This window comes from Nanorana parkeri, unplaced genomic scaffold (assembly GCF_000935625.1).
Source record: "Nanorana parkeri isolate BGI_ZX_2015 unplaced genomic scaffold, ASM93562v1 scaffold541, whole genome shotgun sequence".
NCBI classification, from domain to species: Eukaryota; Metazoa; Chordata; class Amphibia; order Anura; family Dicroglossidae; genus Nanorana; species Nanorana parkeri.
Window position 1 is genome coordinate 327,394 of NW_017306809.1, and position 21,368 is coordinate 348,761.

At 40.1% G+C, this 21,368-nt stretch overlaps 1 protein-coding gene across 1 annotated transcript in view; it reads left to right on the forward strand.

Annotated features, from left to right (window-relative positions):
- Positions 1-21,368, forward strand: part of TMEM132B (transmembrane protein 132B) — a 412,137-nt gene that overhangs the window by 115,334 nt on the left and 275,435 nt on the right. The window lies entirely within an intron of this gene.

Consider the following 21,368-nt stretch of genomic DNA (forward strand, 5'->3'; position numbering starts at 1 on the left):
ATATAGATATATATAAATACTGTATATACAGTATAAATATTTTTTTTTGCTAGAACGTTCCTAAATGAACATAATAGCAGATTTTCTTTATTTTCTACAATAAAATGTAATATATAGTTAAAACCATTAAAACCATATTGCAATGTATGTACCTTCTGTGTTTATCTGATCCTTGCTTGTTCAGACAGAAGCTTGCAAGCTCCACTGCATGAATGTTCTCCATTCAGATCTTACTGCTTCACTGAATACTATGTATATGCAGTTTAGATGTGACTTCTGTTGCTTAATGTTTAGTTGAATTAAAGTGCAAACCTAATCCTATAGGAAACCTATTCTGAGAGAAATACATACTTGACTTGTTCTGAAAATTTAGCTCCTTGACTAAAGCAAATGAGCTAGAACTAGGATAAATTGTTAGGTTACAATTGCATCATGGATGTCTATGAACATAGCGCTTGTGATACCTGAACCTATGTAGCACATCGTACACAGATGTTCAATGCACATGGTGCTGTACTAGATTGCTGTGTGCACTGAACATCAAAATAATGTTGCTTTTTGCCTTTTTGTTTGCCAATAAGGTGCACTATAGTGACAAGCATCCATGATTTGACAACCCACCAGTCTTTGACTTGTTTCGTCAGTGTAAAATCAGGCAGCCAAAGATGCTGCAAGTTATATATCACTAATGGAAAAAATCTCCCAAGCAAGGGAACCACCTCTCCTGACAAAATAATTCCCAGAACACAAAATTTCACTTGCTAGTGAAGGAGCAGTGATAGAGTGTCATCTCGCTGAACCAGCCAGCAAGGGAGAAACATCAAAGGATAAGGTTAGTAGTATGTAAGCCACTGTGACATTGGTGAGTTAACTTGGCCTTAAGGCATTACCTATGTTGCAGTTTAATGAAACAGCTGGACAACATAATTATGGTCCTAGATACTTCTGTGGGATGTCCCATAATTTCAGGTAACAGCACATTAATCTGTTATCTGGTGGGAAAAGAAGATGGAAAACTTTTCTGAAAAATACTTTAAGAATAAGCCATGCAGGAGCTGCTTTACACAAGTCTTTGTGAAAGTTAATTTTAAATGATAGATTTCTTTTATTTCCAAAGCGGGGTGAAATTGACACTGTGGAAGCCTGTTGCTGTAGAAAATTCAGATTGTGTTATCACTTGCAAGAGTCCTGGGGTAAAGTTAAATTAAATTCATTGGTACATTAAATCAAAATGTTAATGTCAATGTTACAGCCAGCCAGCATAGAGAAATTAAGCAAATATTGTGCCTCAAAGGACACAAACATTAAAGCCACTGCCGTTCACTATTTTATGTGCTTTGTAATACACAGAATGGGGAAAGGAGCACAGAGGAATATGAATGTTTTAAAGTTGACACAAGGCTTACTCAGTAAGGTAAAATAGAAGTAGCAATAGGTACATTTATCAATAATTTTATTGGTTTGTATTTTATTGCTACAGAGTGAAAGATTGTTATAGGTAGGTTGTTATAGGTAACTGAATTGCAGTGCAGACCTGTTTCCACCTATGTTTGCTGGTGTTCATATCATTTACTTGGAAAGAGTTGATGACTCATGTTAGGCCACGTTCACACCAGTGCAGATGCGGTTGAACGCATTTTCAGCACAAATTTTAAAAGAGCAGTTTTGGGCATTTTTAATTGTGTTTCAGTGCTGAAATGCAATTAAAAGCGCCCACAACTGCGCTAATCAGTGCCGTTCCATTGAAATCTGTAAGGAAACCGTGCTGATCAGCGTGACAAAAAGGCTCAGGGAGCATTGTGGGTGGCAGGTGGTTCGGATCGTGCGGAGCCAGCTGGTCGCATGAACGGCCCCAAAGCAATGTATGGGATCGTTCATGTCAGCTGTTCAGCGCGGAAATCCATGCGGCCAAACTGTCCTGGTGTAAACTTGGCCTTTTAGAGGTGTCATCCTGTAGTTCCAATTAAATACATTGGCTAATGACTATTGGTCTGGCTCACAACATGTCTGAAACGGTGGAAGCAGAACTTTCATTGACTACACTTTTAAGCTTAAAGTAGAACTCTTTTTATTGCGAACTGCATTCCCTTTGAAGACATTTCTGTTGTGTCACTGAGTCAAGAAGAGAGAAGAATTTCAACACAGACAACAGGACCAGGACCAGAACAAGGGCCAGAATTTCAATGAGGTTTCTGGTGCTGCATGAGTACTTATTGAGGAGTTTCCCTTACTTTTTGTTGTGCAACTAGGACAGGAAATGGCAAGAAATCCCCCCAAGAGGAACACAGACAGCTATTTTTTAAAAAAGCACAGTTTCTAACCCTGTATTCTATCCACAATATTAAATATATAGCAGCATTAGAAATATACAAATACAGGAAATAAATATGAAATAGTAACCATAGTAATGACCTGCAATCCTAGATGAGGAATGCAATGCTGAGACATCTGCTCCATAAGATAGATTCAGGGGACCTCCTGAAAAATGTGCTTATTTTCCATTGCTTCCTGTGTTATCAGTCACATTCAACTTTCAAGGTAGTTTAAATCTGACTGGAGGCTGGGGGAATAATGGGTTTTCTGCATGGGACATAGGGGTATGTTTGAAAATAGCTCTCCTACATCTCACACAGGGGTTCTCAGATGACCAGAGTACTGACAAAAGGAAATAGGCTTAATAGCAACAATGCTTGGAGTAAAAACACATTCTAAATAACTGAAGCAGGTGAGCTATGTTCCCAATTAGTATGTCAATGTAAATCTAAACCCAATCAGTGTCAGGATCCAGAGCACCCCCAGGTGGCGCTGGAGCCGGGTCCTGCAGTTCCTGTGCTCGCCTGCGGATGTCTCCAGCAGCCAGGAACTGTAAGGAACCTGCAGCTCCGGTACTCACCTGCGGGTGTGCCCCAGCTGTGACTGATCATCCCATCACCTGGTGCTTCCTGGGAGGGTATTTAGGCCCTCCCTGCAGTCAGGAAGCTGGGTCAGTATTGTGTTGCTAAACCTGACTGATGCCCATGTTCCTGAACCTTGCTTCCTATCTGAAAACCTGTCACCAACCCAGTTTGTTACCCGACCACTCTCCATTGAATCCAGTTCCTGTACCGCGCTGCCCTCCTGTTGACGACCCGGCTTGCACCTGACCACTCCTCATCAATCCTGTTCCTGTACCGCGCTGCCCTCCTGTTGACGACTCGGCTTGTACCTGACCACTCTTCTGGTATCCCGAGGCCTGCTGTACATCTGCAGGCCTGTTACCCCTCTTTGTTGGGTTTGTAGTTTTGTTGATGTGGAACCAATAAACTGTGCATATAACCCTATCCTGTGTGGGCATATTAATTTGGTCATCCTGCGTGGGTACCTGCATGTGGTGTGAGAACGCCTGTGCAGGGTACCCTGACAATCAGTAAAATCTCAAATAAGCTTTGTAATTGTAAATGTAATTTAAAAGTAGTTTTTAAGATTTAATTCCTGAGTCTATTATCACTGTAAAAGAATACCTGGTGATCCTGCCATGAAGTTGCTTGTTCGGGCACTACATTTATGGCGTGACAACTATCTCCTTTTTGTGCTCCTTTGTTATTATCCTGTCATATGTGCATAAAACTGCAAGTAGTCCACCCAACACTTAGGGGTCTATTCACTAAGCTGTCGACGGCAGCGGAGTGAATAACCAACCCGAAGTGAAGTGAGCCGAACGCTGTTCAGCTATTCACTTCATGCTTGTACAGCTGATTTCAGCCGTATAACGGCTGAAATCAGCCGTACATCGGTTGGCTTTGTGGGGCTTCGGGTCGGCCAAACGTGCTCAGCATGTTCGGCAGACCCGAAGTGCATAAAGAGTTTGACTCAGCCGATCCAACATCTGGATCGACTGAGCCGAACCTCCGGCAGGCTACTCGCTGCTGTTCGGCCTATTCTCATAGATGCTGAACAGCAGTGAGTAAATAGCCGAATGCCGCTGAGCAGCATTCAGCTCGGCTATTCTGCCCGGTACCTCTGTGGTACCGAGCAGAATAGAAAAACAGTTAAAGTAGTAAAAAATAAAATAGAAAATGATTGGGCAACTGTGGAACTTCAGGTCCCCTCTGCTGATTGACAGCAGCAGTGGGCGGGTGCAATAGCTAGTTTGCTATTGGCTTTTGCAAATTGAAGTAGCCAATAGGAATCTAGCTATGCATTCCTATGGTGATTTTATTTTTTTAAATTATTCTATTCTGACGGCAGGCAACGGCACCGATGTCAGAAGAAAAAAAAAACGAGCAGGGAAAGGTTTACTCTGCTTCATCAAGCAGAGTGAACCTTTCTGGGAGAAAGTGTTTCTCTCCCGGGCGGCCGGGAGCCGTATTAGACTCCCAGAGCGTCCGGGAGAGTAATGACAGATGGCGTCCCTGGTTACGAGGTAACCAGGAACGCCATCTGTCATTACACACTGAGAACACGGAGAGGCCGCTGTGATATCAGTGTGCAATGACTGCAAGTGGCCGGAGCCAGCCGTAAGCTCCACCCAGCTGTCAGAAACAGGCTGCCGGCCGGCTGCTCGGCCAGCTTCGGCTTTCACCTCGGCTCAGTTGAGCCGAGGCATATGCCTTCGGCTCGACTGAGCCACTCGACCAACTTCGGGAGCTGTACAGGCTATAGTGAATATAGTGAATCTACTGAACCGAAGGGGTCCTGGGGCCGAAGCTAGCCGAAGGATCAGCCGAAGCTACGGCTAGATCCTTCGGCAGCTTAGTGAATAGACCCCTTATTGTACAGACATGTTCCAGCGCTGTCACTATCAGGAAGTCAGTCCAGAGCAACGGTCTGCAGTCAACGCTGATCCAAGTGTATGTAGACAGGTAGTCGATGAACAGGCTGGAGAAGATTTGCAGTGCTGAGATGCAAAAAAGATTAAAAAAAGGTGAAAACAGTATTTTATGAAAAAAAGGCAGTTGTTTATGGCACACATTGCTATATCAAATTAAATATCATTCTGTTTGGGCTTAGATTTATTTTCAATTTAAATTTTTACTGGGGAGTTTGAAATAAAAAAAAGCAATTTTTAGATCAATATAGTCAAGGTTAAACAATTACATTGAAACTCATGGATCGCTTTTATACTACACAATGTCAACTTGAGATGGCAAATGAACATATGATAAAGAGCAGTGACTGTACTCTCTTGGATTATTCTGGAAAACTTTTAACAGCAAACAAGCAAGACAGCCAAGATATTTTGCTTACAAAGCAGTCTGTTGCTTGGACACATAACCTTTTAAGTTACTTAAGTGCTGACACCTAAATACAGTCTTATTATCAGCAGTCCTAATAGAATTATACTGTGCTCCTCACACACTGGGATACAAGATGTTATTTATCTGGACAAGTTCTCTTAAAAACACGGTGGCAATATCAAAGTATCAAAAGGAAAAAAATAAGATGAAATTGTAAAAATATTATTTTTCCAGTTGCAGGTAATTAACAGTTAACAGACCACCATGTGTAGTATAGTTATGCTTTTTTTTTTCTACAATTCTGGGGGCTTCAGAAGTCCAGACTGCAGAAACTTAATATGTACAATCTTGGGCAGAGGCGTCTCCAGGCTGGGTGTCCCCAGAGCTGTCATCACTTTTGATGTCATACTCACACGCATGACGTCATGACATCACGTGCGCTTAACTGCCGTCGCCATCTCGGTGATGGATGCCAGCAGATCATCCTGTGGGCTAAGGTATGTGGCCGGGTCCCCTTCCCTCTCGTGCAGCTGTCGGGCTCTTTGTCCATGGCCGAGTGGTTTTCAGTGTGGGTTACACCAGTGCAACCTGCACCTCCCTTGTGATGCCACTGGTCTTGGAGAAAGAAGGAAGTGGGGGAACATCACTAAAACGTTTAAATGCTATAAGAGTGTGAATAGGGTTAAGAAGGGCAGTATGAAGCCAAGATCAAGAACAATGGGGACATGACCTCAAACTAGTAAGAAGAAAGCTCAAGAATAACCTTAAAAAGTATTATTTTACCAAAAGAGTAGCTGACGCTTACAACAGACGTCCAGCAGAAGTAGTGATTCGGCCAACAGTTACTGAATTTAAACTTTTTAAACTATTTTTCTGTTCTGCTCGGTCCCTCTGAGGACCGAGCAGAACAGCCATCCGGATGTTCTATTCACTCACTGCTGTTCGGCATCTATAAGAATAGACCGAACAGCAGCGAGTAGCCTCCCGGAGGTTCGGCTTAGCCGATCCAGATGTTGGATCGGCTAAGTCGAACTCCTCCTGTACTTCGGCTCAGCATGTTTGGCCGACCCGAAGCCACGTGAAGCCAGCCGATGTACGGCTGATTTGAGCCGATACACGGCTGAAATCCTCCTGCACTTCGGCTCAGCATGTTCGGCCGACCCGAAGCCACGTGAAGCCACCCGATGTACGGCTGATTTCAGCCGATATACGGCTGAAATCAGCCGTACCAGCCTGAAGTGAATAACCGAGCAGCGTTTGGCTCACTTCACTTCAGGTCGGCCTTTCACTCGGCCGACCTGCCCCCTTGGTCTTTTTTCTGCTGTCACTATTCTTTGTTTCTCTGTTTAAGTTGGCTAATTGCCGTGCATATCCCCAGCACACCAAAATGTTGCTTAATTTGACTTCATTGCCTATCCCCAAAATGTTGAACACTGCATCTATTCTGTTGACTTTACAATAAAGTCTGATTAAGGAATGGTATGGTATGCTGGTGATAACCAATCTATTGTTTAAAGTTGAGTGTTTCATCCATCTAATCACTACAGCAACCCCATTGCTTTTAGGTCAAAAGTACTGTTATGTTTGCAGCTGGGATTTCCATTTTCTTTCTATAGTGGGTAAAGTGGCTTCCTCCCGTTAGACTATATAAACACATCATTAGTTGACTGCATGCAATGGTGTGTGAAATTTTCTTAAACATAAAAGGATAGCCAGCTCACCCTTTATACACTTGCAAGATTACTGCATTCCCATGCACATACAATGCTAATTTAAAAAAAGGATGATCAAATCACCATGAATAAATAAAATCCAAGTCTTTATTCCATCTTTTATAAACAAGCTTGTGTTAAAAGACTGTGGATCTTATGGGTAACTCATTTCAGCCTGAAAAGGTCTGTGTCAAGCCCTGTGTGAAATTTGCAGCTCTCATGAGGACATGAACCCTGGTTTTTAGAGAGACTTCCAGGGGGATGGAAAAATAGAGGATACAATTTAAGTATACCAGATAATAAAGCTGCAGCATATATACACCGGTTGGTGGTACTGACTATATTGACTATAAGAAACCATATGGAATGACACTTACCCAGCAAGATTTTCCATAACAGCTATGACAAAGATATTTGACATTTCCTTGCCTTTTGCTTTCCAATGTATTTTATATATATGTATAAATAACATTTATCAATAACTAAAATATTTAACCAGTTTTCCACCATTTTTAATCCCATGCATAGACAGCAGAGAGGTAGGACGATGGGATTACAGAAGATAACTAATTATTTTAGAGACAACAAATCGATAGTGTAGGACATGCTCACATTGTACCATCTGCATACATTCCACCGGTCACTGTGGCAAATTTTGCAGAAGCTGATTTACGATATGATGACTGCAAATCACATTTATCAATTTTTCATGTTAATCTTAAATGAAATGGGAATATATTTTCACAATCTGTTCAGTTACCTGCTTTCAATAGATATATAGGTATGCTTAATTAGCCTGGATTTTGTTACAACCTTTTTCTATGCATATCTTCAGATTTAAAAACAGAGCAGCATGAATCCTGCTATTTTTATTTTATCCAAAGGAAACTGACATTTGCTTTAGCGTCTGGTGTCGGTAGTTCCCTTTGCCTTGGTGAGTTTACTTCCAATTTAGTTTTTCCCCTGGTGCATGAGAAGGTCCACCTGTAGGATAGGAAACCTGTGAACATGAAAGATTGTCTCAACACAAGAAGGATGCAGAACCTACATGAGTTTATTATAGAGCAACATTATACTAAGCACTTGTGGTAGATACACTTTACAGGTAATTTTATCTCCCATGGGTAAACACTCACACTGTTTTAGACCTCAGATTGTCCTCACTTATATGATATGATTATCATGATGTAGGTGGCCTTATTTGAAATGTATTGATTGACTCACTGTAAACTCTGCAAATATTAGGGATATTGGGCCTAATTTTCTACAGATTCAAGTTTGGATGACTTGACATATGTACTGCAGATTAGGACCACTGGGACTTTAATGTTTGTAAAACACCTAACAATCAACTTATCTTAAGGTAATTAAGAGGGGGTAGTGTTCTGTAGTCCTAAAACACTTCTTGTCTTGAAAAAGCAATGCTTCTCCCCATAGATACAGTGCAGTGAGTATGTAATGTCACCCTAGGACAGGACGTGTGGCAGGATCACCAGGTAAAAATAAATGCAGAAATCTTTAAAAAGGAAAGCTTATACAACCACCACATCTAAGGATTGGTAAGATATAATATATATGACATCAATTATATACATTTTTGGTGGGGGTTAGATACATTTTAATTAATGTAAATATAGGTACGGAGACATGTTTTATTTTATACATATTTCATCTTTTTTTAATGGCAGCAACATTGTTATTGAATCATTACTTAATTAATTCAGATGGTTTCTAAACTTGAGCTTCAGTAGTAATGTTAGTTTACTTCTCAGCGAAACAGACGCTAACTACTGCCCTGGAACCCCCAAAGCAGGTTGACTGGTGGAGTGCATGGGGACAGGTTATTGTTCTTAGTCTTTTTTAAATTCTTTCCTATTTACCCCCAATGCATAACCCTTGATACTGCCATGTCCTTTTTCAAAATTGTTCAAGGGCATCTGTAGTTTAAGCACTCTGATACTCTTGAACCCAAATGAGCCTGTGTGCTCTCTACATTCTGTTATATGACACGTTGTACTGCTTGTTGTGCAAATCCTCTTGAAATGGATAAATGTAAGAAAAAAAGACAAGGTATACTTAGATATGCATACTATTATTGTGATGCACAGCCCAATTTGGGTGGCCTGATCTTTCAAAGGCTTGCCATATATGTGCACAACCACATTTGTAAGCTACACTGTACTCATTAATTTACTACTTACTGATTTTGCAGCACAGTAGAGCTAGTTCTTTCACTGCTTCCATAGACACGTGAGGTCATCACATGATCACATTTTCCCCCGTGCCTATCCAGTGTCCTTGCCAATAAATTACCCATACATGGGTCAGTTGTGTGCAGGTTTATTCTAAAATGATGCACTTTTAGACGTAGACTTCTTTTTATCTCTTGTTCTAAATAATGTACTGGCAGACTTTTATTAAAGCCCCTACTGTGTTATCCTCCTCCAGCACAGTCACATTGCAGGGCTACGCATCAAGAGTTACAAGTCAAACCTTACCATATCATACTACAAGGAAATCTTTTTTTCAGGTCAAGAAAATGAATTGGAAACACTTAACCTAAAATCTTAATTGGCACCCCTGCAGTTTGGCTCGAAGACTTAGTTCCAGCCTCAGGTCTGATTGAGTAGCCAGCCTCCTAGGGTCTTTTATTTGTAGTAGCTTTGCCTTGTGCATTATATATATTTTTTTCCAGATTGTATTTATTGGACGCAAGAAAGGCTGCTGGACGTGCCCTTTCCTTTCTCTGAATTCCAACAGAGAACCACTGATGTGAACTGTAATTCGCCTGTAGTTGTGAGTGATTATGTGTCTGCAGTACTCTGCAAGCAGCACTTTTTGGGAGGGCTCCCACAGCGTCGAGCTGATTAAATTCTGCCTGCTCTCGGTGGCTTCGTGTGAGTTTTTATTTGACATGTTGTAAGGTTAGGCCTGGTCACTGTTTTTTTTTTTTTTTCCTGCGATTGCCTTTTTGGTAGCAAGCAGTGTTTGATGTGGAGAGCTTGTTTGTTTGTCTATGATTCCTCAGGGTGGTCTTCAGTTTTTCACTGTTTAACTTAATAGTTTTCTCATAAAAAGTTAAATAATATAAAAGAAATGCATTTTGTAGTGTGATAATGAAAAAGCATTAGATCACAGTCGCCTCCTGATACTTTACACCATCAGCGTCAAATTATGTGCTTTCCATATTGTGCATGACCTAATTTGTTTTACATTTTTTTGCTTTATTAGCAGGTGCACAAATTGAAAAAAGTAGTTTTAAAAATGGATATTTCACTATTTGTTTAAAACTTAAAGCTACGCTCTCTACACTTTTTCCTATGTGCATAGCTGCATAATATTGAAAAGGACTATAAAAACTCTTCTACATTGAAAGGCAGATTTTGACTTTGGGACGTTACTATTCATCTGTGTTACACAAAAATCACATTTATTTTGTATCCTTGTAGTCAAATGCTTTGTTTAATATAGTGTGAGCTAAATACCTGGGGCTGCAATATTTAAGAAATTCCACATTAGGAGTAATCAGTGCGAAATCAATGTTTCTTACTAATTAAATCGCATAAAATTAAATGATATATATATCTATTTCTGTTACACAACTAAAGCCTTTCTACAAAAAAAATTCGAATATTTCATGATATACTTCAAATGCGAAAAATGACTTGGCACAAAACCAACACATCTCCAAAATCTGAAAAATGGTTTGAAGCTTAAAATGAATCTTTACTTTTGCCCGTGAAAGAAATCGAGACACATAACTACAAATCATGGGCCCCCATAGCATAATTTTGATGGAGCCTCTAAGTGTCCTTCCTATTGTTATTGATCTAAAAGTGTATCTATACCCAAGAACTAAATATATGTACATATTGCAGCTTACCAATCCTTAAAGGGATCTAAACCCTCAGCTTTTTTTGCATATATGTGCAAAAAGTTTTTAAAAACTTACCTGTATCTTCCCCGCTCGCTTCCGTCCAAAAATGTGAAACTGCTCGGGCGGCCGCAAAGGATCTTGGGGCGGGTGCATGCGCAGTTCACATTTTTGGCCGGGCGCGAGGAGAGACACAAGGTAAGTATATGGACGTGTGCACCCGCATGCAGACACCGTGGGAGATGAAGTGCCAGCAAGGACAGAGGAGTCAGCGCTGGAGAGAAGGCTGAAAACGACAGGAAAGATAAAGATAATCGGATTAAGAGACATCATTTAAGGTAAGTGCTTTCATTAACGTTGTGTTGAGGCAAAAACATTTTTGTCTTTAATGTCACTTTAAATATGGTGGCTGCATTTGTTTGTTTTTTTGGGAGGGCTATTTTTTCCTTTATCTTTATTTGGTGAATCAGCCAGTAACAAACTTCCTGTCATAGGGTAGCTTCACTCTGAGGAGGAGTAACTGAGCCACTTTTGGACAGCAGCATGGTCAAGCTATGGCTAGGATAGTGTTAAATGGCTAGCAGAATACTTAAATAACAAACTAAAGTTGAACTCCAGCTAGCACTTTATAAGTAGTTACAGTTTTTTTCCTTTTGGGGTAAAGGTTTTACATAAATTAATAAACGCTGACAATTGTAAGCACCCCTATTAGTGTTAAATGGTTTGTCTCAACCCTCTGACACTGTTGCTGGACAGCTTGATTTGTTAAAGGAAGTTGAAAAATAACAGACTTACTGGCCAGATTACCAGGTTAAAATAAAGAAAGGAAACCAAAAAACATAAATGAATGCAGCCACCATATTTAAGGATTGGTAATTTGCAATGTATTAATATTTTGCTTTTGGGTTTATATAAGCTTTAACATTATATCATATGTGTCATATGTGTCTATATCAGGATAGCAAGAGAGCTGTCAGAATAGTCTTGACACTACTAGGCAACAGAGCTGTTGACAGAAGTTGTCAGGGAAGAGGGTGTGGGGGCATCAGTTCATGGAATAACTTTAACCATCATTTTCCAGCTAATTACTTTGTTCTCTCACCTCTGCCGCAGCAAGCAAATTCTGAAAGAGGTGGTGTTCTATCAAAGTTTGTGACTAGGTTGGAATGTGTGACCGGTCACGTGGTCACACATGTTAACGTAATCCTGGCCAGTTTTTCAGCGTTGGAATATGTGACCGGCAAAAGGTGAAGAATTCTAACGCTTTCTCAGCTGTTCCAGGGCAGGTCAGCATCGCAGATCGTATGTGCAGGAGAAGCGATCTGCCCTGGAACAGCTGATCGGTCCTGACATGTCACTTCTATCTGACTTTGTGGAATGTGAGATCGCAGTCACAAAGTCGGATAGAATTGACATTTCAGGACCAATCAGCTGTTCCAGGGCAGACACCAAGGCACATTCCATAGCTGGAGCAGAGGAAGAAAGAGGTTGAAGTGACCGGTCTAACAGTCAGCCGGCTGCAAGGTTCAGGTGAGTATAACTTTGTTATTTTCGTTCCTAGACAAAAATAAGCACTTAACCGCTGTAGGGCAGAGGTAGCTGAGTTCTTTTTTAAGGGAGGCTAAAGTACACCTGTCATTAGAGAATTATGTAGGCTGCCATTGTAGACCTCCATTAATGTATAATGAACATTATGCTAACACATCAGCTCAGATGCTATGGCCCTGACTAAGAACAGGTAAAAAAACAGACAAGTGTGACACCGTTCACATGCTCATTTACAGTGTGCATGTTCTGTTCTGAGTCTGTGAAAAGTATGGAAGCCAGACATAATCAATCAGCTAGCATTTTCAGCAAGTGGCTTTTGGTCCAAACACAAAAATGTCCTATCATTCTTACCAGCCACTCTAACTCTAATCTATGAGAGCCTCCCTATTGGAGAATATATAACAATGGATACATTGAGGGCAGGTATGTATGGAGGTAGCCCATTCCTCCTTAAAGGCACAGGAAGACAACTGAAGCCCAGCACGTCACAGTGGCAGCTGTAGCCCCCAGTGTGTCCCCGCACCAAATCCAGCAAATTAAATATGGGAACTTCACAAGTCAATTGATAACTAGCTTTCAAAGTAAGGTGCACAAGGAATGTTTGTGTTTGTACTGTGCACCTTTGAAAGCTAGTTATAAATTGATCTGTGTGGTTGCAGTATTTTTTTTTCTGGGGTACTTTAAAGGGTTTAATGTGATGGTTTCAAAGTGGATAGCAATAATTGTATCAATAATAACAAATATTCTGCTGTTTTACTAAAGTTTAAAAAAAAAAGGAAATGGGGATGCGCATAGTTGTCCTTCAATACAAATATTTATATTGACACAAAAAACTTCCATACAGAAGCTTGGATATTCCGCAGGTTTCCTCTTAATATCTGGGGACATTTAACAGATATTTGTATTAGATTAGTGGCTGTTTTACATTCTATTTTATGTGCAGTGATCTTTGGGTTGCAGTTTATAAATGACAAACTTCCTATCTAATAAACACACCAAATTTGTTTTACCCAGCTCAATCCAATGTACAATCTATTGTATTAACTTGACATTTCTATGACATCCTTCAAGTTGTTGACGTCCTGATGAAGGTGTTTCTGTCACTGAAACTTTGATTTAATAAAAAAAATCTTGCAGGAAATGTCATAGTACATACTGACAATGTTTTCATACTGAATTTTGTTCGCTGTGATTTTAGCAGCAGCAGCTTCACAAATTAACCCTGATGCCGCTGATATGTCTGCACCAGCAAGCATAGCAGGAGAGACGTGGCAAGATAAACTTCATAAGACACCTGAGTTGTCAAACCATCTGTTTTTATTACCCCCTTTGTGTACCCTGGCGCTGTTAATTAGAATATTTCAGTAGTTAAACCATAATCACCTGAACTGGGAAGTGGGCCAGAATTTACCATATGACAGATTGTGGTGTGCGCAGAGGACTATAGTCTGACAGGATAGGAAGCTGATCAAAATGATTGAAATTTAGATTGTGGCTTTTTCTTCCATATCTGGCATCTAATTGACATTTAATATCTACAGTATTGCAATTGTTATCTTTCCTGAGCTATGGTTTTCAGGCTGGATTACATTAGTATGCATACTGTTGTAACATAATCACATTTCTTTTCCTGAACAAAGTATGTAAATGCTTTTGTGATTGTTAGGGGTACATTGTATTATGAGATTCTAGGGGTTCCAAGGTTTGGGGCACCAAAAGTAAGAGTTCTAAATAATGTCCACCTCTTATGAAGACAGTAATATATACACATAATCATTTAAACTCGCATCATCAGCTGCACCTCCTGCAGTTCAGTTACTTAATTTAGAAATAGATATCTAGAAATACCACATTTGCATTTTTATTTTAGGCAAAAATAAACCTAAGACAAAATGCCTAAACACATGGTCATGTACATATTGTAAAGATTTAAAGTGTATGGAAAGCCTAAACTTTTTTTTATAGTTAGAATATTAAAGATTATGATCCCTTACAGGTTGTTATCGCTGTCTGTGTTGCCCCTAGGGGGAATTAAACTCTGTATTATATCTTTATCTTTAGTGGGAAATGTGTGTATTGTATCTGTATCTGGAATACCTGGTACAGAAATGGGAGGTAAGGGGAAACCTGTTCTGGTGGCAAATAAGTACGGGTATCCATTCATTTTGAGATCTCCTCTTAGGCACTACCTAATGGGACACAGGCAGAAAAAAAATATTCCCTACTCTATCCACAAGTAAAAAAGAAAATGTTGGCTTTACATACACCTTAAGACAGTCATATCTAATGGGCGTTATTGGCAGACGTAACCTGTTTTCAAAGGTAGGTGGCAGGGCCATAATACCACCCACGGGCCACTTGCTGAAGCAGAAGGGTGAGAGGAAGCTGCACCAAGCCTCAAACATTTACAAGTTTTGACCTCTTATTCCTTATTTGTTTCCCCTCTTTTGGCCATCTCATGTCTGTCTAAAATAAACAACAGAAGTGTGCTGGGTGCAGGGAGTGCTGAGAAGAGACAGAAAACTCTTTATGGTTAAAACCATCTCTCCTTTTCTTGTTTCATGGTCTGTTTAGCTAAAATGTAGTTCTGCATTAAAAGGAGACAGCATGCTGTTTCCAATAAGTCAATTTAGTCTTCTTTTTTACTGAAACAATCAAATAACACAAAAGGTGGAGCTTGTACAAAACAACATGATCATTCAGATGTGCCTTATTCAACATTATGTTTAGGAGACGGTAATTATACTCAGTTGTGACAGTATGGGGGCATGGCAGTTAAAGTTTTAAGGGGGCTTGAGCAGACTCTGGTCAACTTGGTTCGAACCAAGCCCAGGCTCATCACTAATAATAGTTTTGACAAGGGTAACCAAAAGTCTAATATTTCCAGGAAAAAGACCTCCTTCGTTTCCACCAGCTTTCGCATTCCTAAAAAATGGGGACACCCTCCCAATGCCGAGGGCACATGGCCTGGTAAGGCGGAGGGGGGGGGGGGCGTTTGAACGTGTCCCCCCTTTCCTGCCCTGCCGGGCCTGTGCTCAGTTCAAGGGTCTGGTAGGAATGTTAGGGGGGACCCCACGTTTTTCTTTTCCCATTTTTTGGGTGGGGTTCCCCCTTAAAATTCCTACCAGGCTTAAGGGGCCTGGTAGGATTTGGGGGGGTACAACAATAACCAACAAACGAAATTTCGTACAGACTACCACTAACAAATTTCGGAATTGGAAATTCAAATTAGTTTGCATTCGTTGTTTCTGTAATTCTGAATTCGGATGCATCCCAATCTCCGAATTTCCAAAATTTAATCCGAATTTCGATTTGGAACAAAACTAATGGTACATGTCTACCCCTCACAATGGTCTATGAATTAATGGAGACTTTGTTCTGTAAGGTATGATTAAGAAAATAATTTTTTTCTTACTTTTGAAATCCTTTACCTGGAGTAGATTGCAGGACACAAACCGCTACCCTTTGTTCTTATAATTCACTCCTATTATTTACTTGCTAACACAATTGAGGCTTGCTGGGAGTAGAAGGTATAGGGCTTTACTTACAGCTTTATTTGCCAGTGTCCAATCACCTGAGGGCAGCTGCATTACCTGATGGTTTACAAATTAAAGGAACCTGTGTCCTGTAATGCAATACAACAAAATGACCTTACAGTTAAGACAAAAATCCTATATTTTGCTTTGTAGTTTAATTTTTTTTTCATGAATAACACCATAGAACACCCAGAAAAAGATTGTGGGGTTTATATTATAAGGCCTAAAAACCAGAGAAATTTTCCAGGGGCAAGCTTTCATATCCCTAGCAATCCAGGAAACTTGCCAGTTGTGACAAGTACTGCAACTTTCTTGAAATAAGAAAAATAAGCTGCCCTATTCTAGTTATATTTATAGGGAAAATAATGCCACAGACTATTCTGCGAAAAAGTAGAGAACGTAAAATTAGCATATTTGCCAATGACAGACATGACAGTGACATCCTCAGTATGTAGGGCATTTAGTGTGTCCATCAACAGACCCTGACAATAGCTAATCACAATAGCCCACAATTCCTATTCCTCTGCCATATTAGCATAGTCTCATGACTGTATTTTCATCTGCAATCTATATCTCTCTGTCACAAACTTTATTTGATTTGCTTTGCTGTAAACCTGGAGCTTTTCAAGTATTCATTTTTTTTACTGCACTCTGTGCATGGCTGCACCTTAAAATCATACAATATGTCTGTCAGGAAAAAGATTGGATAAAATAGGCTACAAGGAAAAAAAAAATGAAACTAAACTGAGAGAGCATGTACTATGAATTATTTCAAGATGTATGATGTTCATTAGTGGAAAGATTTGGAGACATCATTTAAGCAGAACTTGAAGGGACCGTCTCTTGTCGACAAGAATCACTAATGAAGTCCCTGAAATCAAATGGAATATTCTGCCTCTGGAAACATACTAGAAATAAGTGTACTTTTCATTATCTATAATCCAGCAAAGCTTGTAATATCTACTTATTTTAAAATTACAGCTGCATTTTAGAGTGACATTAGAGGGTTCACACTGGTGATCATGTTACCATACTGTGCGTTTTCTATGGCAAAATAAAGATGTAGACTCATACACTATGCAAGACATTTCAGCTTTAAAAATGCAGAGCAGAAGCATAATATATGGACAGCGAGACGCTGGCAGACAGTGTTACCTTTGAGACATTATAACTGCATAATAGATTATAATTAAAATCAAGTTAACTCATTCCTTCTATATTTTAAGTGTTTAGGAGGTTCAGATATGATTTACTTAAATACATAAATATATTCAAAGGCTGCAGAGAAAAACTTGTTTAGTTAATAAAATGAATTCGATCTGTGAAAGTAGAGCTAAGCAGGGAATATAGTGGGGGGAATTTATCAAAACTGGAGCAGACACAATCTGGAGCAGTTGCACATGACAACCAATCAGCTTATTTCTTCAAATAGAATGAGCAAAAGCACACAGTCTTCCTTCTCATGAAACCACTTCTTCCTCCTCCTCCTCAAGGTTGCATAACAGCCATTTTTGTTGGGCCTGTTAATGCCTTTTCTTTATCATCGTACTCAAGGGCACATACACTTTTTAATTTGGCAAAATTCCATTACATTTAGCTGATATTTCCTGGCCCCTTTTCTTCTTCTCCTCCTCCTGGTTTCATAGTAGCCATTTTTTCGGCCTGCTAATGTGCCATTTTTTCCTCCTCGTATTTAATGGCACAGAGAAGACATTTATTTTGGTCCTGCTAATGTGCGATCTTCCCCCTCTTCCTCGAGGGTGCAGAGCAGCCACATTTTTTTTACTGTGCTGCTAATGTGCTTTCCTCCGCCTTCTGCTCCTCAGATGCGATGACCAGCCACTTTTGTTTTACTGTCCTGTTGAAGAGGGAAATCATATGGCCAGGGCAAAGGCAAGTAGCAGAAAAGATTAGTGCATAATCCTCCTGCCAAAGACTACCGGCCCTTTCTCTTCATTAAAAAAACAGTCAGCTATGCCTAAAATGACAGGCAGAGGTTTTAATTGCAGTGGTAGTAGGTATTCTTTAAGGTTTTTTAACAGTATGTACACACTGACTGACTGGAGAAGAATGCACGGCCAGGGATGGTAATGGTACCTGGGTACTCCAATGACAAAAAAGAAAGTCCTAGGCCTATACTCCACCTTGTCCCTATGCAAAAATTAAAAAGGCTGAAGGGCACAAAGCAGTAGAAGGAGTATGGACACTATATGGTCAGGGGGAAGGGCAGGCATCAGCAAAACATTAGTAGTTAAATCCTCACAGCTATAGGCTGCAGACCCCTCCCAAAGTCTTCTTTTTTGGACACACATATTTAAAAAAGAAAAGTGGATAGGCTCTGGTGAGCTAGTGTTTTTCACTCCACCAGTAATGAATGGTGCAGGAGATAGCAATGTGGCTGACACCAATTTCTCTTTTTAATCCTCCCAAGTACAGAGCACCCACTTGCCTGCAAGTTCTGCTAATGCACCCTTATCCTCAAAGCGCATATCTGCCATGTGTTTGGATCCCTAATGCAGCCTTTTACTTTTTCTAAAGAGGTTTGGACCACTAATGCACCCTTTTTTTGTAGCTCTAGCTAACACAGTGGCAGATACCCAGCTGCCATTATTTAGACCAGACGGTCCAGTGCCAGCTTTTTTCTTTGTGACGGGGTGCTGACTGCTAGGAGGAGGAGGAGTGTTGGTGTGTTGGTAGTCAGGAGGAGGACATTTTTTGGGAGGCTTCAAGGAGCATGTTTCATCCCTTCCTGATACAAGGGGGAAAATCTGCAGACCTACTGCCACCATCCAAAAGTGAGCCCAAAATGACCCACTCAGGATCTGAGTATGTGGTGCACATAAACTCTATGCCACAATTCCTGATGATGGCTGGATCCCCCGCACTGTAGGCATAGCTGTAGCTGGAAAACCTAGGGGCATAGGCTGGCCGCCTTTCCACAAGGTGACTTTGGTCTGACACTTGTTGCTGACACAGACAAAGCTCCCCTTTGTTAGCAACACTTGTGTGCACTAAAGTCCCTGTTTGCTTGCACCAAAGTCCCTGTTAGCTTTAGCTGCTGTTACATTTAGGAAATACTCTTTATTGAAAAAACAAAACAAAAAATAGACAGGCCTAAGAGGCAGAAGTTCTGCACACTGAGGAAGTATTTTTGTATTATTGTTATTTTTTTTAACAGTATGTTGTATTTACAGACTCATTTTTTTCAATGTATCTTATTCTTAACTTTTTTGAAGATACCACAGGCAGGGATGGCCATGGAACCTTGGTATCACCTTAAAAAAAAAGAAAGTTACCAAAGATTTGATCCCCTGTATAATATTTGTTTTCATTCAATACTGGATAAAAAGCAATAACACAGATCTCTTAATTGATCTGCTTTGCAAATCTCTTGTTGCATATGTTATTATTTCCTGTCCTCCTTCAATGGGCTCCTTGAGTGGGACTTTCAACTCCTTTGAAACGTTAGTGTCCACATTTTCCATTATGCTATCAATAACCTCAACATTGTCAGAAGAGTCCGAGGATGCAGTGGACACCAAATTGAAAAGCTGTTTTACATCAGAAAAGCATGTGCAGATAACACCAAGAGACCACCTTGTAGCCATCATCACCTCTGCAAGGCCAGTATCTGAGCTGGCTGCCCTATCTTGCAAGAAGACAAGTCTCACTAGGTGCATACTTGATTTGGATCAGTGACTCAGAAAGTATTTAGGCAGGAGGTAGCCAAGCAACCTCTATTTTCAGAAAATTGATAATGGCATATTTTGATGCCTTCCTGGGTGCTATGCATAGTTCAGACAGATTTATCTTGTGATCAAAATCCCCTGTTCGTTTACTATTCTTAATGTCTTCTTTATCGTTTTGATGAATCCTTTGTTTCTGAAAAAGATAGTCTTGAAAGTCAAATCTTGTTTTATCCTTATTAGATATTAAACTTGAATACAAATTCATTAAATCATAGATTCCAAAAAAATTAATGGCAGATTTTTATCTTGTAGGCTGATAGGGTTATGAACCAAAACAGAGATCTCAGGTACCATTGAAGAATTTGCACACTCCTCTATGACCAAGCAAAATCCATAGATAATTTTCTCATGAGCTGGGGGAAGGGAACCTGGCAAGAGGCCATGCTGGAAGCACTTGGTGTTTCGGAAGTCACCAATGACCCTTTCTTTCTACTGAGCGCACTACTTACAGCAATGTTCAATATTCTGACCAAAACAGAGGGTGCAGCAGGGGTACCCTACAGACATGCCTTTATTGTCACCTGGCAGTGCTCAAAAATAAATAAAAATGTTTCTTTTAAAACTGTGGTTTGTTATCTCTGATTCTTTTATATTTATGTTTTAATCTCAGCTAATTGATTTTTCGTCTGCTGTCTTTCCTGTACATCGTTCTTCTGACCATTTCTGATTGCTATCTATCAGGTCTGACATTGCTTGGACTGTGATAGCCTGACTACTACATTTGTTTGCTTAATGGCCTATGTTTCTGCCTAACTACCCGGTACTTCACTTCAGTCTTGTGCTTATAGGGAGATGAGCCTGGGCTTGGGAGTTCACCCTAACCTGCTCAAAACTGTGACTGCTACTCACCCCTCCCAGCCCAATCAGTGGCAGCAGTTGTAGCGGAGGCATTCCCTGCCCCTTTGTGACATATTGCATATTGCTCTGAAACTGATTGGACTGGAAGGAGGGGTGGAAATCACAGTTTTAAGCAGACTTAGGCAAACTCAGGTGAAATGGGTTCGCACCAAGCCCAGGCTCATTACTACAGCAGCTGTCACCAGCAGGGAAAACCTGAGTAGCATAACCTAGCAGTGTCTCACAGCAAAACCTGTGGTTCTTGGTAGAGGTTTCTGTTAATTATCCTTAAACTTCATGCCTCAGTAGTGTCCATACATACTAATGGTGACACAAAAGGGCCACACTAACCCTTGACACTAGTTTAATAATGCCTCAAATGTGGCTTAAGTGTATGTAATTTGACAGTAGGACCCATTAAATACCAAGTAGATGAACATGATATACAACTCAACCCTTTCTAATTCACATACTTGCATACAACTTTTCATAAATTATACTGAACATAGATAAGTAATATGTTTTAAGATTTCTTACCCTTAACTGCAACCACTTTTCCCATATTTGTCTTATTTTGGTCTCTTTTTAATTTTTTTAAATCTCATCTCTTGATGTTGTATGAAAACTTAAAGCCTTTGGCATGGCATCTTATTCTTGTCTGATTACATATATGGGGAATGCAAGATTAATAAAAACGGAATAAAATACAGCCCCTGCACATTTAGTAATGTAAATCTGCAGAAATAATACTGATCAGATGCAGTGAATGTGGCAGCACTCATATTTACATTTTAATGCATATTTATGGCGATATTTTTATGAGAAACATAATTGAGGCATTCAGATTGGTGTGTTATGAATTTGGTGACAGGGATACGAAGTCAGCAGTGCTTTTC